Source organism: Mesocricetus auratus, unplaced genomic scaffold (assembly GCF_017639785.1).
Source record: "Mesocricetus auratus isolate SY011 unplaced genomic scaffold, BCM_Maur_2.0 Super-Scaffold_4256, whole genome shotgun sequence".
NCBI lineage: Eukaryota > Metazoa > Chordata > Mammalia > Rodentia > Cricetidae > Mesocricetus > Mesocricetus auratus.
This window is the reverse complement of record NW_024429182.1, coordinates 24,505,430-24,528,783: the sequence shown is the minus strand read 5'-3', so window position 1 is coordinate 24,528,783 and position 23,354 is coordinate 24,505,430.

The window sequence follows — 23,354 nt, the reverse complement described above, 5'->3', positions numbered from 1 at the left end:
CAACCCTCTTTTCCTTTCCTATGTGTCCTGAAAGTTACTTCCCTGTCAAATAATTATGATATGCATGCTTTTGTATCAGGACACCCTAGCTGAAGAATTCCATTTTGAGGAACATTGCCGTCATGGCAAGTGTGTAATAGAAATGAAACTCACAGTAGCATTGTTTGTAATAGTAAGATAACGGAGGCGGTGTAAGTGAGCACCTGAAGAGGATTAGTAAGTTCACACTCTAGGACCATAAAGAATGTAACAGGTCTGTGTTCCAGCGAGAGAAATTGAACCTACTGTTTTGCTAATGGGGAAGGAGCCCGTTGTAGACATCATGCTTCCTCCCTACCATTACCTATTAGTACATACTGGAGAAAATCGTTACAGTGTGAAAAACCATTACAATGTCAGAAACCATTACTGAGAATGGTTGTCTTTGAGGAAGGAGTTCAAAGTGATTAGGAAAATGACTTTCATGCTTATAGCCAAAAGGCCTTATGGTTTCCAACCCATTCATCTCAAAAGCCAACTATGTGGATAGATACGTAGGTATCACTTGTTCTGTATTCCTATAGATTATCCAAGCTGAGGGTATGAAAAAGGGTCACATCTCTAACTGTAAATATACGCAGCAGGAATGCAGAGATGGTTAAGAGTGGGTACTGCTCTTCCACAGGACCTGATTTCAGTTTCCAGCACCCGTCTTTCATGGCTCACAAGTGCCTGAAACTCCAGTTCCCAGGATCCAATGCTCTCTTCTAGCCTCCATGGGCATTTCACTTGTATGCACAAATGCAAACTCAGACACATACATATGTACATAATAAAAGATAAGAATTTTAAATTAAAACTACAACAATGTGTAAATGAGATGTTTGTTTTCCTGTCTTGCTGTACTAGGATGTAAACTACACACAAGCAATGTTTTCTTTTTTCTCTGTCATGTGCCTTGTGATTAGAAAAGTGACAGGAACATAGTAGCATTTAGTACCTAGTTTTAGTAAGAAAAAATCTATTTAAATGATTTTTAATTCTTTGAGAATTTCATACAATGTATTTTGATCACATTTACTTCCAACTCTTTCCCTTAATTCCTCCCAGATCTCCCTATATCCCTCTTTCTCAATTTTGTGTCCCCCCCCCGTGTGTGTGTGTGTGTGTGTGTGTGTGTGTGTGTGCACATAATGACCCACTGATTCCAGTTTTTGCTGTCCATATACTTGGTGCCATCCACTGGAGTGTGGTCCACCTCCCAGTACTGTGGCACTTAGAGAAAACTGTTTCTCCCTAGCCCAGAAATCATCAGCTGTCCATAGCTCCTCAGGGCAGGAACTTTCAGACTCCTTCCCACAAAATGCTGGAATGTTGACTGGCTTGATCTTGTGCAGGTCTGTGAGTTCAGAAGAGCAGCCATCCTGTCGTGTTCAGGAGACAACTGTTTTGCTCCAGTCCTCAGACAGATCTGTCTTTAGAGAAAATTCTATTTTAATAAACCTATCATTGCCATTCCTCTCATCATTCAGGGTCTTTATTGTTGAACTGAAGAAACTGACATTCTCTGTCTGAATGTAGTGGGCCCTGAACTAAAGCTGTCATTCCCTGTATCACTGGTTCTTACAATAAATGGGAACAAAACAAACAAAAAACCACAAGCCTGAAAAAAAAAATCAAAATTACCAAAGATAAAGTTTTAGGTCACAAAACAAGAGTTGTCTTAAGAAATCTAGATGCCAGTTTAATAGTTAACTTGCTGAAAATACGAGCTATCACAACAGAACATTTGACTATGACAGGCAACAAAAAGGAAGCAAAAGCCTGTGCTGTCAGCCCCACAGTTCATGGTCATGACTGCTTACCAAAGCACTTAATCTGTTTAGAAGAAAGAAACAAAACCACCAGAATATAATAGATTACAGTTTAGAAAAAAAGACCTTCACAAGTTAATAGGCACTGTGATATTCTGCAGTTGCTGGTGTGTTTGGAGGGGATTCTGGGCTACATACCCACCACTGAAGGTTTCTTTATAACTTTCTTTTTGTTTTGCTAGAAAATGAAGCCGCATCTGGGAGATGCCCTTGGTATTGAGGATACATCCTGGACGCTATGCTAAAGTTTGAGGGTGCAGAAAGAAAGCAGTCAAGTCAAAGGACATCAATATTTACAGGTTTCCACTTTGGGGACAAACAGGAAAAATAAACGTCGGGGACATGTCAGTCCACATCACCTGGACCAAATGGTTCTGGGTTTAGGGACTGTCAGCTCCTACAGGTTTTAGTTATGAACTTGGTTGTCCTGTTTTCTCTTTTTGTTTGGAGTTCATCAGTGGGTTACTGTAGGTGTCAGAAAACAGTGCCTGCCTGAAAAAATGAGTGAGTCCTCAATAGAAAAGACAGGCACGCCTTAATCCCTATTTAGATCCAAGGAAATCTGTTAATTGAACTTCTAGAAACTAATGAAAATAAAGTATGAGTGACATGTTAGTATTGACTTCTTTCTACTTATAATCCACATTTAAAAAGGAAATCTGTCATCTTTGCCTTAATCTACAAGGACAACTTAATGTCATCTCATGCAATGTAGGTGAAAATTACTTCTTCAAAGTTCATAGGAGTGCTTCTTATGAATAGAAAGGTTATAGCTGAATTCCACAGGACTTGCAGTGTGGAGAAAGTAAGATTTCACTTTTTGGTTCATTCTACTGTGTATTGTTGAATTTGTTTCCAGGATCAGGAAATTAGAAACATAAAACAGTAAAAAGCAAACTCCAAACAGATAAAAATCTGTGTTTTCTCCAAGTACAGTAGCTAGCATCGCCCCCAGAAGTCCCTGGTTCCCTACAGTAGCTAGTTTTGCCCCCATAGCCCCTGGTTCCAGTTTCCTGGCTCTTACTGCTAGGGATTGTGGACTAATGGTTCCCCACAAAGGCACCCTGATGGGGTAACAACAGCTCAATTCCAAGCTCAAGCTCCATTGACCAAATGGAAAATATACAGAGGACATTGGCAAAGAGAACAAAAATCTAAACCATAAAGAGGGCTGAACCACAGACCGGAAAGATTGTTGAAATGAGAATGAGGAGATGATTATAAAATTGTAAGCGATGTGTTGCTGTGCCCAAGAATGCACATACAAAATAAACCAGATGTGTGTGGACTTTATATCTCCCCAGACGTGTGAGTGTAGGTCTCTTCAAAATGCCCCTAATGTGTAAGAGCCCTAACTCTCTTCTCTCTCCATGGTCAGAATTCTTCCGTGTCTTGTAATTGAATAGAGAAAATTCCAAGTAGAGTTCAATCCTTCAGTCCTCCCACTAGGTTGCGGGAAAAGGTGGTTTCACCGGAGTGGTTTTAATGAGAGTGTCCTAGTTTTAGTACTTTAAAATTCAAGAATGCCTTCCGTTCCATGCAAACTGAAAATGGAGCCCCCTCTTCCAGGAACCCGACTTCCTTCTGCTGATTGCACTCAACTCTACTTCAAAGCTAGTGAGACGATTCCTTCCCTTGGTAGAGTTATTATTTGACACTCGTGAGTTTTTTCCAGATGTGATTAGAGAAAATTACATACAATGCAAACGAAAGAAAGGGAAGGGGAAATACCTCCACCCATAACTGAGCCAGAATTCAGATGATGTGAGGCCTTAAAAAGAAAAGTGTGTGTGCATGCTTCTGAGGACTTTGCTAGCCATGTATGTGCTCGTATGGAGAAGGGAGAGGGGGAAGGGAGAGAGAAAGAGACTGAGAGACGAAAAGTGTAGTCAAGAAATCTGATCTGAACTGGAGTCCCAAGAAAATGGAGGAAAACAGGGAGGCAGTTACAGATGGGAAGTTGCATCTCGCAGTTTTCCAGCCCTGGCCTGTAGGGGGCGCAATCAACCCGCAATAGTTCTATGGCCTTTGGAGGGAAACAAGAGGGAGCAGATCTATCTTGAAGGTGTAAAACGAAGGGATGCAGTGTAACTCCAGGGATGGGGTATTTACATCTCAGAGGCCAGCCTGATGGTCCTTGTAAACCCAGCTGCTGGACACACCTCAACTTGTAAGACTAAAGTGCTTCATCGCCTTGACTTTACCGATCTCCTTTGCCTTGGAAAGAGGAAGAATCCTCATCATTCCAGGGGTCAATCTCTAGCAGACCTGCACCCTCAAGAGAAAGAACTCTGAAAGGCTGCTAGAAGCAGAGGATGTTGTGGCCCAGCTCCAAGAAACTGAGTGGTGTCCCTGTCAACTGGCGCATTCACTGGGGGATGGGGGGGCACGACAGGACTGGAGCCTCTGGGTCACCTGCTTGCATGAATGAGGAGTTGATTGCCGATTGCAGCTCCCTGCTGATTGATGCGCATTTGTTCCATTTGAAACGTTCTGTAAAAAGCACGGTTTCTAAATGAGAGAACTTTGTGTGGGCACAGGAACATTGAGGGCAAGATTCCAAAAATCCCTAGGCGGGCTAGCCTTCTTTCTCTGCAACAATGGGCCACAGAAAGGACGGCTTCCTGCAACCTTCCGAAATCTGGGAACACCCTTGGGAAAGCTTCAGCTTCCCCCTGGTCTGTATTTTTCTGTTGAGAACTGAGAACTGTAAAAACTGGCAGCAGAACCAAAGCCCGTACTATCATTACTCCAATGTGGCCCCTGGACAATCCGCATGACGTCTAGACCTTGGTTTCCTCATCATCAGGATAGGTGTCCGATCCCTAGGAGACACGGTTGCGGGGTTGTGAGCTTCCAGATATGTGTGCTGGGAAGCAAACAGCAGTCTTCTTCAGGAGCAGCATGTGTTCTTAACCTCTGAGTCATCTCTCCAGCCCCCTCGTGTCTTTTTTAAACATGTGAATTTTAGTAGATATTCTCAAAGGGTGAGTTTTATGTTTTCTTAGTAGATTTTTTTACTGAACGTCAGTGAACACAATACATACATAAAACTACACAATCATGACTATTCATGGCATGCACAGACCTCAGTGACAAACAGAGGGACCAGGGATCAGAACAGGAGCAGAGCCCAGGGGGCCAAGAGGCAAGCAGCATTCTCTGAGCCTCTTGAAGACTTAGAAGGAAACAACATCTGTAGGGGGAAACAGGCATCAAATGATGGTGCCTAAACATAATAAAGGCTACATAAGAAAAGCTCGCAGTCAATGCTATACTGAAGGGGGGAGGGTGTTTCTTCTAAATCCTGGAGTGAAACAGAATGTCCATGATCAGCAATACCATTCACTACAGTACTTGAAGTTTTAGCCAGGATAATAAGTCAAATAAAAGAAAGAGGATGGATATCAACAGGAGAAGAAAAAGTCAAGTTATCCCTAATTGTAAATGATATGATTCTATACTTAGAAAACCGTAAAGACACCACAGGGCTGGGGCCATAACTGAGTGGTGGGGTGCTTGCCTACATTCACGAGGTCCTGGCTTCCATCTATAGCATCAAAACAAACTCCCACCAGAAGACTTTCACAGCTTACAGGCAAATTCAGCAACGTAGCAGGGCACAAAGTCAACATACAGGCCTCAGGAGCTCTTTTCTACACCAATAACAACCATCCGATGTGAAAATGCTGGCATTAATGATGTCCTCGAAGAGAATAAAATACCCAGGAATGAACCTGACCAAAGCAGTGAGAGACCGCTACAATGACAACCACAAAACACAGAAGAAACTGAAAAGGAAACAGAAGACCAGAAAACTTCCCACATTCATGGAACGACAGATTGACTTTTATTAAAGGTCAGGTTACCATCTCATCTCCAGGGATTTAGAAATGCAGTGCAGTCACCATCAAAATGCCAATGACATTCTTCCCAGAAACAGAAGAAACAATCTGAAAATTCACACAAAAGAACAAAAGACCTTAACTCATTCAAACCATCCTATGCGTGCATGGGGTGGGGGTGAGGGGGTGGCGGGGGCAGTGTTTGAAGTTTAACAAAACCCAACCCGAAATTATACTGCAGAGCCACAGTAACAAAGCAGTTTGGTATTGACTAAAAATGGGCAGAGACAGATGAAATAGAATGGAACACTGTGAGGGTTAATATTAATTGTCAAATTGACCACACTTAGACTCACCTGGGAAACAAATGACTATGTCTGAGAGGTTGTTTCCAAAAGGCTGTAACTGAAATGGAAAGATCCTGAATATGGGTGGCATTCGTCCATGAGTTAAGGTCCTGGACTCAATTTTTAAAAAAAGCAGGAAGTGAGAGGAATACCAATATTTCTCTTTTGCTATGGGCTGTTGAGATGATTCAATTGGTAAACGCACTTCTGCCGAGCAAGAACACCTGAGTTCTATCTTTCTGCCCCATATTGTTAATGAGAGAACTGATTCCTGTAAATGATTCTGCTGGCCACCACACACATGTAACCTGTGCACTCACACGCATGCACACCCACAAAATTGATAGTAACACAATAAAAATGTGTTTGATGCTTCCTGTGGACCCTCTGGCTAGGACTTGGCATTCTTTCTCCCATTGCCGGGTCTTCTGGGTCAGGATGAACTGTGCACTTCAAACTGTGAGTTCAAATAAACCCTTTGCTGATGCATTTCTCATGCGGGGCTTTAAAGGGCTACACGGAGCATGTTTGTTCTCTTTGTGTCTGGCCTAATTGTTGGTAAGATGCAGTCCAGTGATGTCTGTGGCTCAAGCTCGTCTTCACTGCTCTGTAGTAACCCCAGCTTTGAATTTTTGATGCTATTTTTACTCACATAAGGGAGCAAAATCAGGACTGTGGTGCTAGGAGACAGCTATTTCTTCTCCTGGTAGCAAATCAATCCTGGTGGTAGAAGATCTAATTCAGCCATGCCGCCTTGAGTCTTTTACTAGATAGTGCTTGGTTTTAGGAGGATCAGAGTGCTATCCAGATTATTCGTTTGCTCAGCTCAAGTGAAAATACAAGCTGCTCCCTCCTCTGAAGGAAGAAAAACAACCAATGACTTCCTTCCTGTCCTTGTTCAAAGGGATTTTCTGAAAAGAAAACCTGGCACAGTTCTCCCTAGCAGCGGCCCTCTCAAATGCCTCATCAGGCCACGCATTGTTCATCTCAGCAAATAGCATTCAGTGACTCTAAAGACCAGTAACCCCTGGCTGCAGTTGGGATCATAACTTCTGGAAGACAGCCTTCTAATTTTTATCAAACAAGCAAACAGTAATTTACCCACAGGGCCTTCCGGGCAAACCTCTGCTCACCAGTGCTGTGATACTAACTCCCTCCAGAGTCCCTCCCAATGCCAACAGTTGTCCTTGGTCCCTGTAAAACTAAGGATGCAAATAACAACTGCTCAAACAATGTTTTCCGCCATGAACAGTAAAAAGCTGCTTTACCACTGCCTGGCCCCTGCATTCCTTGTGTCAGACTCGGAGGAGCCCTTCCCAGATGCAGGAAGAAGGAATACAGCCTGGTCCTTCAGCAGTACAGCCTGGTACTGAAGGGCGTGGGGGGCGGGGCTTCAGATTCACTCTCATCCCAGTAACTTGTCTCACACTACACACATTTCTCTTTTCCCTGGTTTTAGAGATTGGGATGATTTTTGTTTTACAAAACTAACTTTTTAAGCTTGAACACTTCCCAATTATGACCTCTGAACGGACATAGATTAAAAGTTCCAAGTAGAAAGAGTTTATATTGTCAAAACTCTTCCTGCCATCTCCCGACTTGCTGCTTAGACTGTCTGCTTGTCAAGGCTTGTGAGACAGAACAGCACATGCTTCTCACCATGGTTTCTCATCCTATATAGCCTCTGTGAACACGTGATCAAACAGATTCAACAGACAGCAGCTGGACCAAAATATCACAGATCAGAAGTTTTAAAACATGATTTATGTCTTCGCTAGGGTTTCTATTGCTTCAAATAGACACCATGACCACTGCAAATCTTAAAAGGAAAACATTTCATTGGGGTTGGCTTACAGTTTCAGGGGTTTAGTCCATTATCATCATGGCAGGACAGCGTAGCAGGCAGGCAGACTTAGAGCTGGAGAAAGAGCTGAGAGTTCTACATCTTGACCTTCAGGCAGCAGAAAGAAAGACTGGGTACTGGATGTAGCTTGAGCATATAAGAGACCTCAAAGTGGTGACAGTGACTTCCTCCAACAAGGCCACACCTACTCCAACAAGGCCACACCTCCTAATGTAGCCGTAACGTAATGCAAAATGCATTAAGTTCCACTTCCAAAGTCCTCATAGTCCATCACATTCTCAACAATGTTTAAAATTTCAAAGTTCAAAGTCTCTTTTGGGATTCATGTAATGTCTTAGCTGTAATTCCCTATAAAATCAAACTTAAAAACAGACCACATACTTTCAACACATAATGGCACAGGATATACATTACCATTCCAAAATGCAGGGAAGGAGCACAGAAAGGAAATATTGGACCAAAACAAGACCAAAACCCAGCTGGGCAAACTCCAAAATCTGCACCTTCATGTCTGATATCAAAGCATCTTCATATCTCCAAGTCCATTGACTGTAGCACACCTCTCTCTTGAGCTGGTTCCTCTCTCCAAGTCCGTTCTGTTTTGTTGATTGTAGCTCTCTTCTCTCTCTTGAGCTGGTTCCTCTCCCTGTTAGCAGCTCCACTTGGCAGGTGTCACACAGCATTGGCATCTCCAACGTCTCAGGATCTCAGGCAATCCAGGCTTCAATTTCACAGCTTCACATAATGGCCTCTGTGTGCCTCCATTCATACACACACACACACACACACACACACACACACACACACACACACACACACCTGGCCTCAGCAGCTTTCCTTAGTCATGGAGGGAGATCCCATAACCTCTTTCCTTTCTTCTGTCCTTGACTCTGACGCCAGAGCCACATAGCCGAAGCTGCCAAGTGACACTGTTTGCTGGGGTTAGAACATGGCCTCCTCATTCAATCACATCGCCACCAGTTTTCTTTTTGCGATGGTTTCTTTCACTACCAGATCTGTCCTGGACTCTGCAGACCAGACCTCTGTCTCCAGAGTGCTGGGATTAAAGGCATGTACCACCATGCCTGGACCTATGCTGTTCTTTAATTCCTTTTCACAATTTGGAAGCGTAGCTGGATGGGATCTTGCCCTGAGGTCACCATTGCCTTCATCCCATTTCGTAATCTGTTTATCCCCTTGAACACAGGACTTAACTCCATCCCACTTCCTGGTGCCCCTTTTCTCCTCAATCTGTGCATTTTGTATTTTCACTTGGTCAGCTTTCTCCTTTTCATTATCAATCTACGGAAGAGTAAACACTAGAGGCCTGGACTTGGGGGAAAGACAACCAAGGGTCCACTGAAAGGATGCCGTTTGGCTCAGCCAGGTGCTGGCCACCCACAGGCCAGTGTGGGTTCTCATGGTGGGCTGGTGGGAAAGACCACCATGGGCTCACCCCATGCCATTCGGCTCAGGTGGATGCTGTTACCACGAGCAAATGTGTGGTGGAGGAAAGGGAAAGAAAAAGAAACCGACTGGCTCATGTGGTGTAGAAAGAGGTGGAACAAAAAATTGAAGACGGTGAGGAGTAGACTGATGTGGGTGGCCAGTTTACTACCTAGGGCCACGGTGCCATCAGGGCCCAAGTTTCTGCCAAGGGCCATGTCTGGGTCTGTGATCCTACTGCAGCCAGGATCTGTGTTGATATCTGTGGCCCACATTACCACCAAAGGCCACAAGGATGCCCAGTGTCTGAGCTGTCATCTGTGGCCATGTAGGTGTCCTTGAGCCATGCTGCCATGGGGGCCACATGGATCTGAGTGGCCTGCACTGTTACCTGGTACCATGGTGACATCTGGGATGGAGCTGCAGCTGAGAACCATGTCTGGGTCCATGGCCTTACTGTTGCCAGGGTCTGAGTTAATGTCCTTGGCTCCTGTTATAACCAAAGGCAGTGGGTATGTCCAGTATCTGGCCTGGACATGTTGGTGTCTAAGAGCCAGGCTGCAACTGTGCCATACTAATCTGAGTGGCCTGTGCTGGCGTCCAGGCCATGGAGCTATCCTAGCTGCGCTGAGGGTAATGTCTAGGTCTGTGGCCCTCCAGAAGCCAAGGCCAGAATTGATGTTCATGGCTCCTGTTACTGATGGTCGTGTGGATGCCCGGAGACTGGTTAGCCAGCTGAGACCATGTTGGTATCCAAGAGACATGCTGCCACCAGGGTCATACTGATCTAGGTGACCTGAGCTGTCACAGGGGCCATGGTGATGTCCAAGCTGGAGCTACTGCTGAGGGCCATGTCTGGTCCTGCTGCAGCTGGGGTCTGTGTTGATGCCTGTGACCTGTGTTACCACAGGAGGTCGTAGGAACCATGTGCAATGGGGCATGGGCTTCTAGCCAACAGCTCAACTGAGTTTCCCGTCAACAGCCAGTGCCAGCTGCCAGGCACACGCATGCCAACCTGGATATCCAGCTCTAACAGCCCAGCCACCATCTGCTGCAACCTCATGAGAGACATCGAGTTCTGCCGGTCTGGTTCTAAATCTGACTCTTGTGGCATAATAATGAATTTCAAGCACCAAATTTGGGGGAGATATACCACACATTAATAATAGCATGACCCATTACATCTGGGGGTTATTATTCTAGAGAAACCTATGAATTCGGCTTCTCTAATTCCCTAATCAAGCAATTGAGCCCTTTGTTGGTTTTCGAAGCAAGGGTACAGACGAACCCAGTAGCTCACCACTCCTTGGTGTCTCAGTCCATAAACACAAACAAGCTCTGGAGCCTGTGCATGAATAGCCCACCAAGATGAAAGGGGTAAGAAAGATAAACCCTGTCTAAAATGAGAGCTGTAATTATCAGAGGCTTCTGCAACATGATGTTTCCTAGGTACCGAACAAAGACTTGGTTACTAGAAAGGTTCAGAAATTCTTCTCCTCGGAAAGGAAATGGAGGGGTGGGGAACCTTCACAGAAACATTGTGATTGAAGGCAACTCCACCCCCACACCGGGCTGCAATGCTGACTTCATCCCCTGCAACGGCGCTGTGACTAATTTCTGACAATTACTCCAAACTTCTGAATACTCCCCCCCAGCCAAGACAGCAGTAGGAAACCTTTCCATATGGCCAAATCTTTCCACAGTCGGTAGTGTTTACAGGATTCGTAAATTAGACCTTTCACTCATATAAAAGGAAAGAATTGCACACGGGACTATTTGTTCTTCCTCGCTTCGTTCCCTTCCATCTGAATCACGCAGCGCTCTCCTCGTGTTCCTGTCCCTGTCCAGCAGCAAGGTGGAGGCTTCTTGGGCTGTGCCCTTGTTGCCATTCAACCCTCAGCACTCCGTATTTGGCAGGATTAGCTTGGACTGAGTGGCACTTTTTAGAGGACGGTGCTGTAGTCAAAGGTAATTTTTCTCCATAGCCTGGAATGCTAGACCAAGGCATCCTGTGGACAGGAGCATCCACGACAGAGTCTGATTCTCCAAGTGACTGCTAGTTGGCAGCTTCCTATGCCTGTCCTTGGGTCACCCCCACCCCCACCTGAGCAATCTTGTTGAGAAGATAGGTTGGAAACTCGGAGAGGCCATGGCTTACAAGCTGTAATCAGAGAAGCCACAAAGACATATCTGGGGGTTACCACGGACAGTAAAAAAAAATGAGTAACCCTTGAGAACACCCCTTCCCACCCACACAACAGCCAGACATCTCAACTTTTTCTTGGTTTACATGTTTGCCTTGAACTATTTCACCTCCAGAAAAGATAATGTTTCTTCTACCAATTGTTTGCAAGCCCCTGCAGAGTAGAATGAGGAGGAATTTTGTGGTCCAGGCCCTGTGGTCCGTAAGCACCGCCCTTTACTCCTTTACCGATTCTCTATGACCGTCTGTCATCTCAGTTCTTCTGTAAGGTGGAGGTAGCAATGCCGGCTTCACAGGCATGGAGGAGATCAGGTGAGATGTAATCAAACACCCGACTATATTCTACTAGCCCAATAAATGCTGAAATTCGGAGCTTTAAAGGACCAGTGTTTGGTTTCTTTGGAGGCAAGTTATTGCACGCAGCAATGGGCTTCACTGTGACATTTTCACACATTCTTATCTTTATGGTTTGATCCCGTGGTCAGTGCCCCCGCCCTCCCCATCCCACTCTCCCTCTTGCTGATCCCCCCACCTCCCAGAAAAGTTTCCTGCTCTGCTCAAAGGATATACACCTTCCATCGCCTTCTCTTACAGCCCCCATCATTTTAGACCTAAGCTTCCCCTCATGGTCCCTTTTTCATCTGCATGCCATATACATGATGCTCAGATTTAAATTGGCTTTCCATGTATGGGAGGAATCCTGGTGTTTGAGACTGATTTGTTTCATTTAACACAATGATATCCAGTTCCATCAACTTTCCTGCTAAAGTCATGATTTCATTTCTTTGCAGCTGAACAAAATTGTATTTTGCACATTTCCCTGTTTTCTTTATCCATTCATCTGTTTGATGGGCATGGCTAGTTATTATAAAGTGTGGCAATAAACACAGATGTATACATAAATCTGTAGTATGGTAGCTTAGACTTCTTTGTGTATTTACCCAGGAGTGGTATGGGTGGGTCATTTGGTATATTTTCAGGTTTTTTACTAATCTCTACACTGACTTTCAAAGTGGCTACACAAATCTCCATTGTCACAAGTAGTATATAAGGATTTCTATCTTCCCAGGTACTCACCAACACTTGTTGCCATTTGTTTTCTTGATGATAGCCATTCTGACTGGGGTGAGATAGACTTTCAAAGAGGTTTTAACTTGCATTTCTCTGATGGATAAGGATAGTGGATGCTTTTTCACATATTTATTGGCATTTATATTTCTTTCTTGGAGAACTGCCTGTTTGATTCATGAACCTACTTATTGATTGAGTGATTTGGATCTTTAGGTATTTAATTTTTTAAATACAAAATTTTGTTTATAGATTCAGATATCAATTCCCTATCAGATAAGAGCTGGCAAAGACCTTTTCTCATTCTGTAGACTGACTTTTCACTCAATTGATGGTTTATTTTTTGTCTAAGAGTTTCTTAATTTCAAGTGACCTATTTTCAGTTCTTAGGATTATTTCCAGCTTATTAGAATCCATTTTAAGAAGTTATTGTCTATGCCTAAACCTTCAACTTTCCCCTAGCAGTTTCAGGGGGTTTCAGGTCTGTAGTAGGATCTTTGATCTAATTTTCATTTGATTTTATATAGGGTAAGAGATATAGATCTAGTTTCACTCCTATTCCTGTGGACTTCCCCAGCACCCTTTGCTAAAGAAGCTTTTTAAAAACACTTTTGTTAACAATTAGGGGTTGTAAGTACAGGGCTGTATTTTGGGGTCTTCCATGATTGTTCTACAGTGTCTGTGTTTTATGCCAGTACTAGCCCGTTTTTGTTACTACAGATCCATAGTATAATTTGCGATCAGATACTGTGATGCCTCCAAGAATTACTCTTTCTGCCTAAGATTGATTTGGTCATTCAAGTTCTTATATACTTCCATATGAATAAGATTTCTTTCCTAGTTCTGTGAAAAATATTATTGGAATTTCGGTAGGGTTGCATCAGCTCTGTAAATCACTTTCATAAATACTGCTGGGTTCATCATTTTAATTCTGCTAACATGGGAGCTCTTTCATCTTCTAGTTCTTCTTCAATGTCTTTCTTTAAAGTTTTAAAGTTTTCATTGTAAAGGTCTTTTACCTTCTTAGTTAGGTTTGTTCTTTACTCTTTTTTTTTTTTATAAAGCTATTGCGGATGGGATTCTCTTCTATTTCTTTCTCAGCATTTTCATTATTGATATATAAAGAGGCTACTGACTCTCAAGTATTGATTTTATATCTTTCTATTTTCTTAAAGTGCTTATCAGAGCTAAAAGTTTTATGGTGGAATCTTTAGGACACTTTAAGTATTAGGATCATGTCACCTGAAAATTGGGATAACTTTTTGTTGTTATTTTCTTACCTGGTTTTTGTATTAGGATGGTAATGACTTAATAGAATGACTTAGGCGATGACCCTTCTCTTTATAATTTATGGGCCAGTTTGAGGAGTGTTAGCATTGGGTCTTCTTTAAAGGTCTAGTAGAACACAGCAGTAAATTCAGCAGGTCCTGGGCTAGTCATTACTGATGTGCTTGCTTTGAATCTGTTTACTTGTTTACATCCTCTTGATTTAATTTTGGCAGGTCGTGTGTGTGTGTGTGTGTGTGTGTGTGTGTGTGTGTTAGAAGTTTAACCAGTTTTACTAAATTTTCCAGCTTAGAATATGTTAGAATGTATGTTTAGAATATGAATATTCAAAAATATTTGTGAATGATCCTTCAGATCTAATGGTAGAATCAGATTCTAACGGTAGAATATATTATAATATTATATTATAATCTCCTTTATCATTTCTAATTTTAACAATTTGAGTTCCCCCTCTCAGATGGGCTAAAGATTGATGCTGCTGATGTTTTCAAAGAACCAAGTCTTGGGTTTCGTCTATGCAGAAGTAATAAAGGGTCATCAACATTATCTTTCTTCAACCCAAGTCCAAAATCCATCATGAGACAGATGAGCTATCTGTTCTCAGGAGGATATTTAGCTCCATGCCAACAGAGGTCTTTCTAATACTACATTCTAGAGACAAATTTTCCACCCAAATAAAGAGCTAAAAATCAGCAGGCTTCTGCCAGGGCAAGGGCTTCTTTGCAAAATGTGTATCTTCTCCACAGAAAAGAAAACCCTAAGTAGGAACTTGTTAGGAGTGGGACGAATTATGTCTCACTTTGTGAAACTCACTAGTACACGAGTTACTTATAAGTCATATGAGCCATCACATATAGATATGCATGTTCACTGCACAACTACAAATGATACTATTTATTATATATTTGCATATATTTGTACTTGCTAATGATAAATCCAGAAGCTTTCACAGGCCAGCCAACAGACCCACTGATTTCTCAAAAAAATTTAATATAGTAAGTATAAATAAAGTGAAACATTCACTAGGAAAGTCTCCAAAGAGAAAATGGAACACATTTAATTCTCATTAGACCTTGGTAAGGGGTTTCCTTTTTTTGTTATCCCCTTTTTATTTATTTAAATTAGAAACAAGCTTGCTTCACATGTCAATTGCAGCTCCCTCTCACTCCCCCCCAAACCCTCCCAACCTCCCATCCAATCCCCACTTGACTCTCCAGGGAGGGTGAGGCCCTCCATGGGGGATCTCCAAAGTCTGTCATATATTCCCAGGCAGGGCCTAGGTCCTCCCCCATGTGTCCAGGCTGAGACAGCATCCCTCCATGTGGAATGGACGCCCAAACTCCATTCCGATGCCAGGAATAAACACTGCTCTACTATCCAAGGCCACATAGATTGCCGGGGCCTCTTCGCTGACACCCAAATTCAGGGGATCTGGATCAGTCCCATGCTGGCCTCTCAGCCATCAGTCTGGGGTTCAAGAGCTCCCCCTTGTTCAGGTCAGCTGTCTCTGGGGTCAATGAGGTCCCTCTTGTTCAGGTCATCTGTTTCACCAACCTCATCTTGACCCCTTTGCTCACTCTTCCCTCTCTGCAACTGGGTTCCAGGAGTTCAGTTCAGTGTTTAGCTGTGGTGTCTGCCTCTGCTTCCATCAGCCACTGGATAAAGACTCTAGGATGGCCTACAAGGTAGTCATCAATCTCATTATCGGGAAAGGGCATTTAAGGTAGCCTCTCCATTGTTGCTTAGATTGCCAGTTGGTGTCATCATTGTAGATCTCTGGAAATCCCATTAGTGACAAATCTCTCCTCAAACCTATAATGACTCCCTCCATTGCGGTATCTCTCATCCTGCTCTCCTCTATTCTTTCCCCGACTCAACCTTCCTGCTCCCCCATGTCCTACTCTCCCCTTCTCTTCTTTGTTTCACAATACCCCATCTCCCTGTCCCCTCTGCCCATGCTCCCAGTCCACTCAGGAGATCCTGTCCCATTCCCCTTCTCTGGGGTCCTCCCTGTTTCCCAGATGCTCTGATAGTGGGATTGTAGGCTGGCACTCCCCTGATCCATGTTTAAAATCCATATGTAAGTGAGTGCATACGACGTTTGTCTTTTTGTGACTGGGTTACCTCACTCAGGATGGTTCCTTCTAGTGCAATCCGTTTTGCCTGCAAATTTCAAGATCCCATTGTTTTTTTTTTTCTGCTGAATAGTACTCCATTGTGTCGATGTAATACATTTTCTCTATCCACTCTTCAGTTGAGGGGCATCTAGGTTGCCTCCAGGTTCTGGCTATTACAAATAGCAATGAACATAGTGGAACAGATGCCCTTGTATGAATGTGCATCTTTTGGGTATATGCCTAAGAGTGGAATTGCTGGATCTTGTGGTAGATTGATTCCCATTTTCCTGAGAAATCTCCATAGTGATTTCCAAAGTGGCTGCATGAGTTGGCACTCCCACCAGCAGTGGAGGAGTGTTTCCTTTTCTCCACATCCTCTCCACCATGAACAATCATTGGTGCTTTTCATTTTAGCCATTCTGACAGGAGTTAGAAGGTATCTCAGAATTGTTTTGATTTGCATTTCCATAATGGCTAAGGATGTTGAGCACTTTCTTAAGTCTCTCTCAGGCATTTTAGACTCCTCTATTGAGAATTCTCTATTTAGTTCTGTACCTCAGTTTTTAATTGGATCCTTTGGTGTTTTGGAGACTTGCTTCTTGAGTTCTTTGTGAATTTTAGAAATCAGCCTTCTGTCAGATGTGGGGTTAGTGAATATCTTTTCCCATTCTGTGGACTGCCTTTTTGTCTTGTTGACTGTGTCCTTTGCCTTACAGAAGCTTCTCAGTTTCTGGAGGCCCCATTTATTAATTGTTGATCTTAGTGTCTGTGCTACTGGTGTTATGTTCAGGAAGCGATCTCCTGTACCAATTCATTCAAGGGTACCTCTCACTTTCTCTTCTAAGAGGTTCAGTGTGGCTGGATTTATGCTGAGGTCTTTGATCCATTTGGACTTAAGTTTTGTGCATGGCGATACACATGGATCTATCTGCAGTCTTCTACATGCCAGCATCCAGTTATCCCAGCACCATTTGTTGAAGATGCTTTCTTTTTTACATTGTATAATTTTAGCTTCTTTGTCAAAAATCAAGTGTTCATAGGTGTGTGGGTTACTATGAGGGTGTTCAATTAGATTCCACTGGTCTATCTGTCTATTTTTGTTCAATACCAAGCTGTTGTCAGGACTATAGCTCTATAACAAAGCTTGAAGTCAGGGATGGTGATGCTTCTGGAAGTTCCTTTATTGTACAGGGCTGTTTCAGCAATCCTGGGTCTTTTGTTTTTCCATATAAAGTTGATTATTGTTCTTTCAAGGTCTGTGAAGAATTGTGCCGGATATTTTGATGGTGATTGCACTGAACTTGTAGATTGCTTTTGGAAAGATTGCCATTTTTACTATGTTGATCCTTCCTGTCCAAGAGCAGGGGAGATCTTTCCATTTTCTGGTATCTTCTTTAACTTATTTCTTTAAAGACTCAAAGTTCTTTCTATACAGGTCATTCTCTTCTTTGGTCAGCGTTACCCCAAGGTATTTTAAGTTGTTTGTGGCTATTGTAAAGGGTGATGTTTCTCTGATTTCTTTCTCAGTCATTTTATCATCTGTATATAATAGAGCTACTGTTTTTTTGTTTTGTTTTGTTTTTCGAGACAGGATTTCTCTGTATTGTTTTTGAGGCTGTCCTGGAACTCACTCTGTAGACCAGGCTGGTCTCGAACTCACAGAGATCCGCCTGCCTCTGCCTCCCGAGTGCTGGGATTAAAGGCGTGCGCCACCAACGCCCTGCTCCTGATTTTTTTTGAGTTAATCTTGTATCCTGCCACTTCGATGAAGGTGTTTATCGGCTGTAGAAGTTCCCGTATAGAATTTTTCGGGTCACTTATGTAAACTATCATATCATTTGCAAATACTGACTTCTTCCTTTCCAATTTGTATCCCCATGATCTCCATTTGTTGTCTTATTGCTCTATCTAGAACTTCAAGTACAATATTGAAGAGGTATGGAGAGGGGGTACAGCCTTGTCTTGTTCCTGATTTTAAAAGAATCACATCGAGTTTCTCTCCATTTAGTTTGATGTTGACTGTTGGTTTACTGTATATTGCTTTTATGTTCCTGTTATCCCCAATCTCTCCAGGACCTTTATCATGAAGGGGTGTTAGATTTTGTCAAGGGCTTTTTCAGCATCAAGTGAGATGATCAGGTGGTTTTTCTTTTGAAGTTTATTTATATGGTGGATTTCATTGGTAGATTTTTGTATGTTGAACCATTCCTGCATCCCTGGTATGAAGCCTGCTTGATCATAGTGGATGATTTTTCTGATGTGTTCTTGAATTTGATTTGCTAGTATTTTATTGGGTATTTTTGCATCAATGTTCATGAGGGAAATTGGTCTAAAGTTCTCTTTCTTAGCTGTGTCTTTGTGTGGCTTGGGTACCAAGATACTTGTAGCCTGGTAAAATGAGTTTGGCAAAGAACATCCTGCTTCTATTGTGTGGAACACTTTGAGGAGTATTGGAATTAGCTCTTCTTTGAATTTCTGGTAGAATTCTGCACTGAAACCATCTTGGCATGGACTTTTTTTGTTTGGGAGACTTCTGATGACTACTTCTATTTCATTGGGAGTTATAGGTCTGTTTAAATTGCTTATCTGTTCTTGATGTAATCTTGGTAAGTGATATCTATACAGAAAATTGTCCATTTCTTTTAAATTTTCTAATTTTGTGGAGTACAGGTTTTCAAAGTATGACCTGAAGATTCTCTGGATTTCCTCAGTGATCGTTGTTATATCCCTCTTTTCATTCCTGTTTTTGTTAATTTGCATGCTCTCTCTCTGCCTTTTGGTCAGTTTGGATAAAGGTTTGTCTATCTTGTTGATTTTCTCGAAGAACCAACTCTTTGTTTCATTGATTCTTCGTATTGTTTTCTTTGCTTTGATTTTATTGATTTCAGCCCTCAATTTGATTATTTCCTGGTATCTACTCCTCCTGGGTGAGTTTGCTTCTTTTTGTTCTGGTGCTTTCAGTTGTGCTGTTAATTCTCTATTGTGACTATTCTCCAATTTCTTCATATGAGCACTCAGTGCTATCAACTTTCCTCTTAGTACTGCTTTCACAGTGTCCCATAAGTTTGGTTATGTTTTGTCGTCATTTTCATTGAATTCTAGGAAGTCTTTAATTTCTTTCTTTATTTCTTCCTTGACCCAGGAATGGTGCAATTGTGCGTTGTTCAATTTCCTTGAGTTTGTAGGGTTTCTGCAATTTGTGTTTTTTATTGAATTCTAACTTTAAAGAATGGCAGTCTGATAGGATACAGAGGGGTATTCCAATTTTTTTGCTATGTTGCCAAGTATATGGTCGATTTTAGGGAAGTTCCCAGGTGGCGCTGAGAAGGTATATTCTTTTGTGTTTGGATTGAATGTTCTATAGATGTCTGTTAAACCCAATTGGGTTATAACTTCTGTTAGTTCCTTTGTTAAGTTTCTGTCTGGAGGTCCTGTTTAGTGGTGAGAGTGGAGTGTTTAAGTCTCCCACTATACCTATGTGAGGTCTTATGTGTGATTTGAGTTTTAGTAATGTTTCTTTTATGAACGTGGGTGCCTTTGTATTTGGGGCATAGATGTTCAGAATTGAGATTTCTTCCTGATGGATTTTTCCTGTGATGAATATGAAATGACCTTGTTTATCTCCTTTGATTAATTTTAGTTTGAAATCTAATTTGTTCAATACTAGGATAGCTACCCCAGCTTGTTTCTTGGGTCCATATGATTGGAAAATCTTATCCCAGTCATTTACTCTAAGGTAATGTCTGTTTTTGAAGTTGAGGCGTGTTTCTTGTATGCAACAGAAGGATTGATTCTGTGTTCGTATCCATTCTGTTAGCCTGTGTCTTTTTATAGGCAAATTAAGACCATTAATATTGAGGGAAATTAAGGACCATTGAATGCTAATTCTTGTTTATTTTTGATTTGTTGTTGATGATGTTATTGTTTGTGGATTTTCCCTGCTTTTTCTTTTGGCTTTTGGTAAAGTGGGATTATCTATTGCCTATGTTTTTGTGGGTGTAGTTATCTTCCTTAGGTTGAAGTTCTCCTCCCAATAATTTCTGTAGGGCTGGATTAGTGTATATGTATTGTCTAAATATGGTTTGTCATGGAATATCAAGTTTTTCTCCATTGATGTGGAGGTCCTGTATATATGTCAATTAAGCACTGTTGTCCAATAGGAAAGCAAGATAGGTGGGACTAGCAGTCAAGGAGGATTCTGGGAAAGAGAGGCAGAGTCGGCTACGATGTGGCCTTCAGAGGAGTAAGAGGTCCGGACCCTTTTCTCCAGTAAGAGAAATACTTAGATTAACAATTATGGGTTAAATACTTAAGTCAGAGCTAGCCAGTAAGAAACAAGCAAACGGCCAACAGCTTCATAATTAATATAGCATCCTATGTGTTTGTTTGGGACTGATGCGGCTCTGGAACAAGGCTGGCAGGACGACTACACTCTACATTCCATCTATAGTGATTGAAAGCTTTGCTGGGTGTAGTAGTCTGGGCTGGCATCTGTGGTCTCTGAAGAGTTTGTAAAACATCTATTCAGGACTTTCTGGCTTTCAGAGTTTCCATAGAAAAATCAGATGTGATTCTGATAGGCTTGCCTTTATATGTTTCTTGGCTGGTCTTAATATTCTTTCTTTATTATGTATGTTTTGGGTTTTGATTATTATGTGACGATTGGACCTGTTTTTTGCTGCCCGCTCTATTTGATGCTCTGAAGGGTTCTTGTACCTTCATTGGCATGTCTTTCTTTAGGTTGGGAAAGTTTTCTTCTATGACTTTGTTGAATATGTTTTCTGCACATTTGAGTCGGGTTTCTTCCCCTTCTACCTCTATTATTCTTAGATTTGGCCTTTTCACAGTGTCCCATATTTCCTGGAATTTTTGTGTTAGGGATTTGTTGGACTTAAGATTTTCTTTGGTCGATGAATCTATTTCTCTTAGTGAATCTTCAATGCCTGAGATTCCTTCTTCCAACTCTTGTATTCTGTTGATTATGCTTGTATCTGTAGCTCCTGATAGTTTTCTAATTCCAGCAGTCCTTCAGACTGTGGTTTTTTTGTTTGTTTTGTTTTGTTTTTATTGTTACTATTTCAGCTCTCAAACCTTGCACTGTTTGAATTGTTTCTTGCAAATTTTGGTTTGTCTTTTCTTCCATTTTTAAAAAGATTTCCTCTTTTAGGGTCTCTACCATCTTAATGAAGCTGTTTTTAAGGTCATTCTCTTCTGCTTCATCTGTGTTGGGATATTCAGGTCTTGCTGGTGTAGAGTCCCTAGACTCTGATGGCATCATATTGGTTTTTCTGTTATTGAATGTGTTCTTTTATTGTCATCTTCCCATCCCTTCTTCCAGTGGGTACAGGTGGGGTCTCTTCCTTTCCTGGTAGGTACAAGTCCAAGGTTCTCTTCTGGTGGGACAAGCAGGTCCAATACTCTGATGGGTTTCATGGTGGGTGCAGGTGGGTATGAGGCACTCCCTCTTCTCTGCCCTGAGTGGGGGCAGGAGTAGACCTGCACCCTTAGCAGGCTCCTGAATGCTTAGTTCTCCAGGGTCTGGGGGTAAGTCAACCTGGCTGCAGTCCCCAGGCCAGGAGATCCCAGAAAGGCTGATAAGGGATTTTCTAGGAGATAGACATACAGGTAGTGGCAGACAGATTTATTCCATTGTAGTCAAAAAGACAACATGGCTCACTGCTACAGGGCAGGGAGCTATCTGTTACTGTTGTTTTTTTCATTTGGAATGGCTGTCCCACAACAGGACAGAATAGACAACAGGATCATATGATATAAACCCTGATATATATTTGTGTAAACCTTTGGGGGTAGTTTTTAGACCGTGCTTATTAGTTATTGTTAGTGGTATTTGTTGGTGTATTTAACACCTGTTGTTTTACAAAGGCCTACACTTTGGTCCCTGGTTCACAGAGTTTCTATTCACCACAGGGAATATGTTGCCTAGAGTCTATTCAGATTTTTTAAAAGGTTTTTATAATAACTCTCCAGCCTCTTTTAACATGAAGATTAATCTTGGGAGAGGACCAACAGTCCCAGTGTATAATATGTATATACCACAGTGAGATGAAGAAGTATAACCCAGTGTGATGATGGGAACTTTACTCAGATCTCTGAAAACATTCATTTTTAACTGGAATGAATGCTAGTCTCAAGATGCCAAAATAACTTGGAAATGAGAAAATGGGTATTTAGTTATTGTGGTCTAGTTGTATTTGATTCCCTTTTCTTGGATTTTTTTTTGCTGGAAGAGTTTTGCTTGGTTATAATAAATGGAGAGGAAAATACCTGTATGTGTGGGATACTGTGCATAGGAAACAACTGTGAATGACTTGACAAACAGCAAGTTCTCAACAGAAATATGAGTCTTGATAGGGACAAAAGATGTGTTGGTAGTTCTCACTACTGTGGATTTTCTCTGAACTTTTTCTATTTCTAAAAACTAAATGTTTGAAAAAGAAGCCCCATTGTGTAACAATAACATAAAATCTGTCAAACCTATTTACTGAGTGCAGTGTGCTAAATACTTGGTTTTCATTATCTTACTTTTAATATTTCACTAGGTCAATAAAATTAGTGCCAATATAACCATCATTTTATGAAGGGGAAACTAAGAGATGAAGTAACTCATCACAAGACACAGTGTAGCACAAATAATAAAAACCCAGAGACAAATATTGAGGTTCAAGATAAATATCAGAAAAGCAAGGCAGCCAACCAGCAGTTCTTATCTCTACCAAGGCTGAAATAGGGATGCTGCATTCCCTGTGACTGGAAACTGAATCTCACATGAGACCCTTTGCTTCTTCCTTATATACCTCTCTAGTGCTGGGATTAAAGGTATGCGCTCTGCTTCTCTTTTAAGCTGATTCACGGTTATATAGCCCTGGGTGGTCTTGGACTCACAGAGATCCTGCCTCTGTCTCCTGAGTCGGGGGATTACAGGTGTGTGCTACCACTGCCTGATGTCTATGGCTAGCTAGTGTGGCTAGCTTTGCATTCTGATCCCCAGGCCAACTTTATTAAATCACAAACAATATATCACCACAATACAGACCTGACAATACAGAACTTGTGCTTAGATTCAGGGACCTCAAATTCCACAGCATCTACTTCTGAGACGATTCAAACAAATACAATTGATATTCAGGGTTTTTTTTTGTTATTGTTGTTAATAGAAGTCTTTCTGGGTTCTACTGGACATGAAAGGTTTAGGCAACAACAGAACTATTTGGAAAATTCTCCTCTTATTGAAGACAAAAGCCTCTCCATTTTATAAAATAGATTAGAAATGAGAGCCACATAAGAAACTCTACAAGAGAACGTT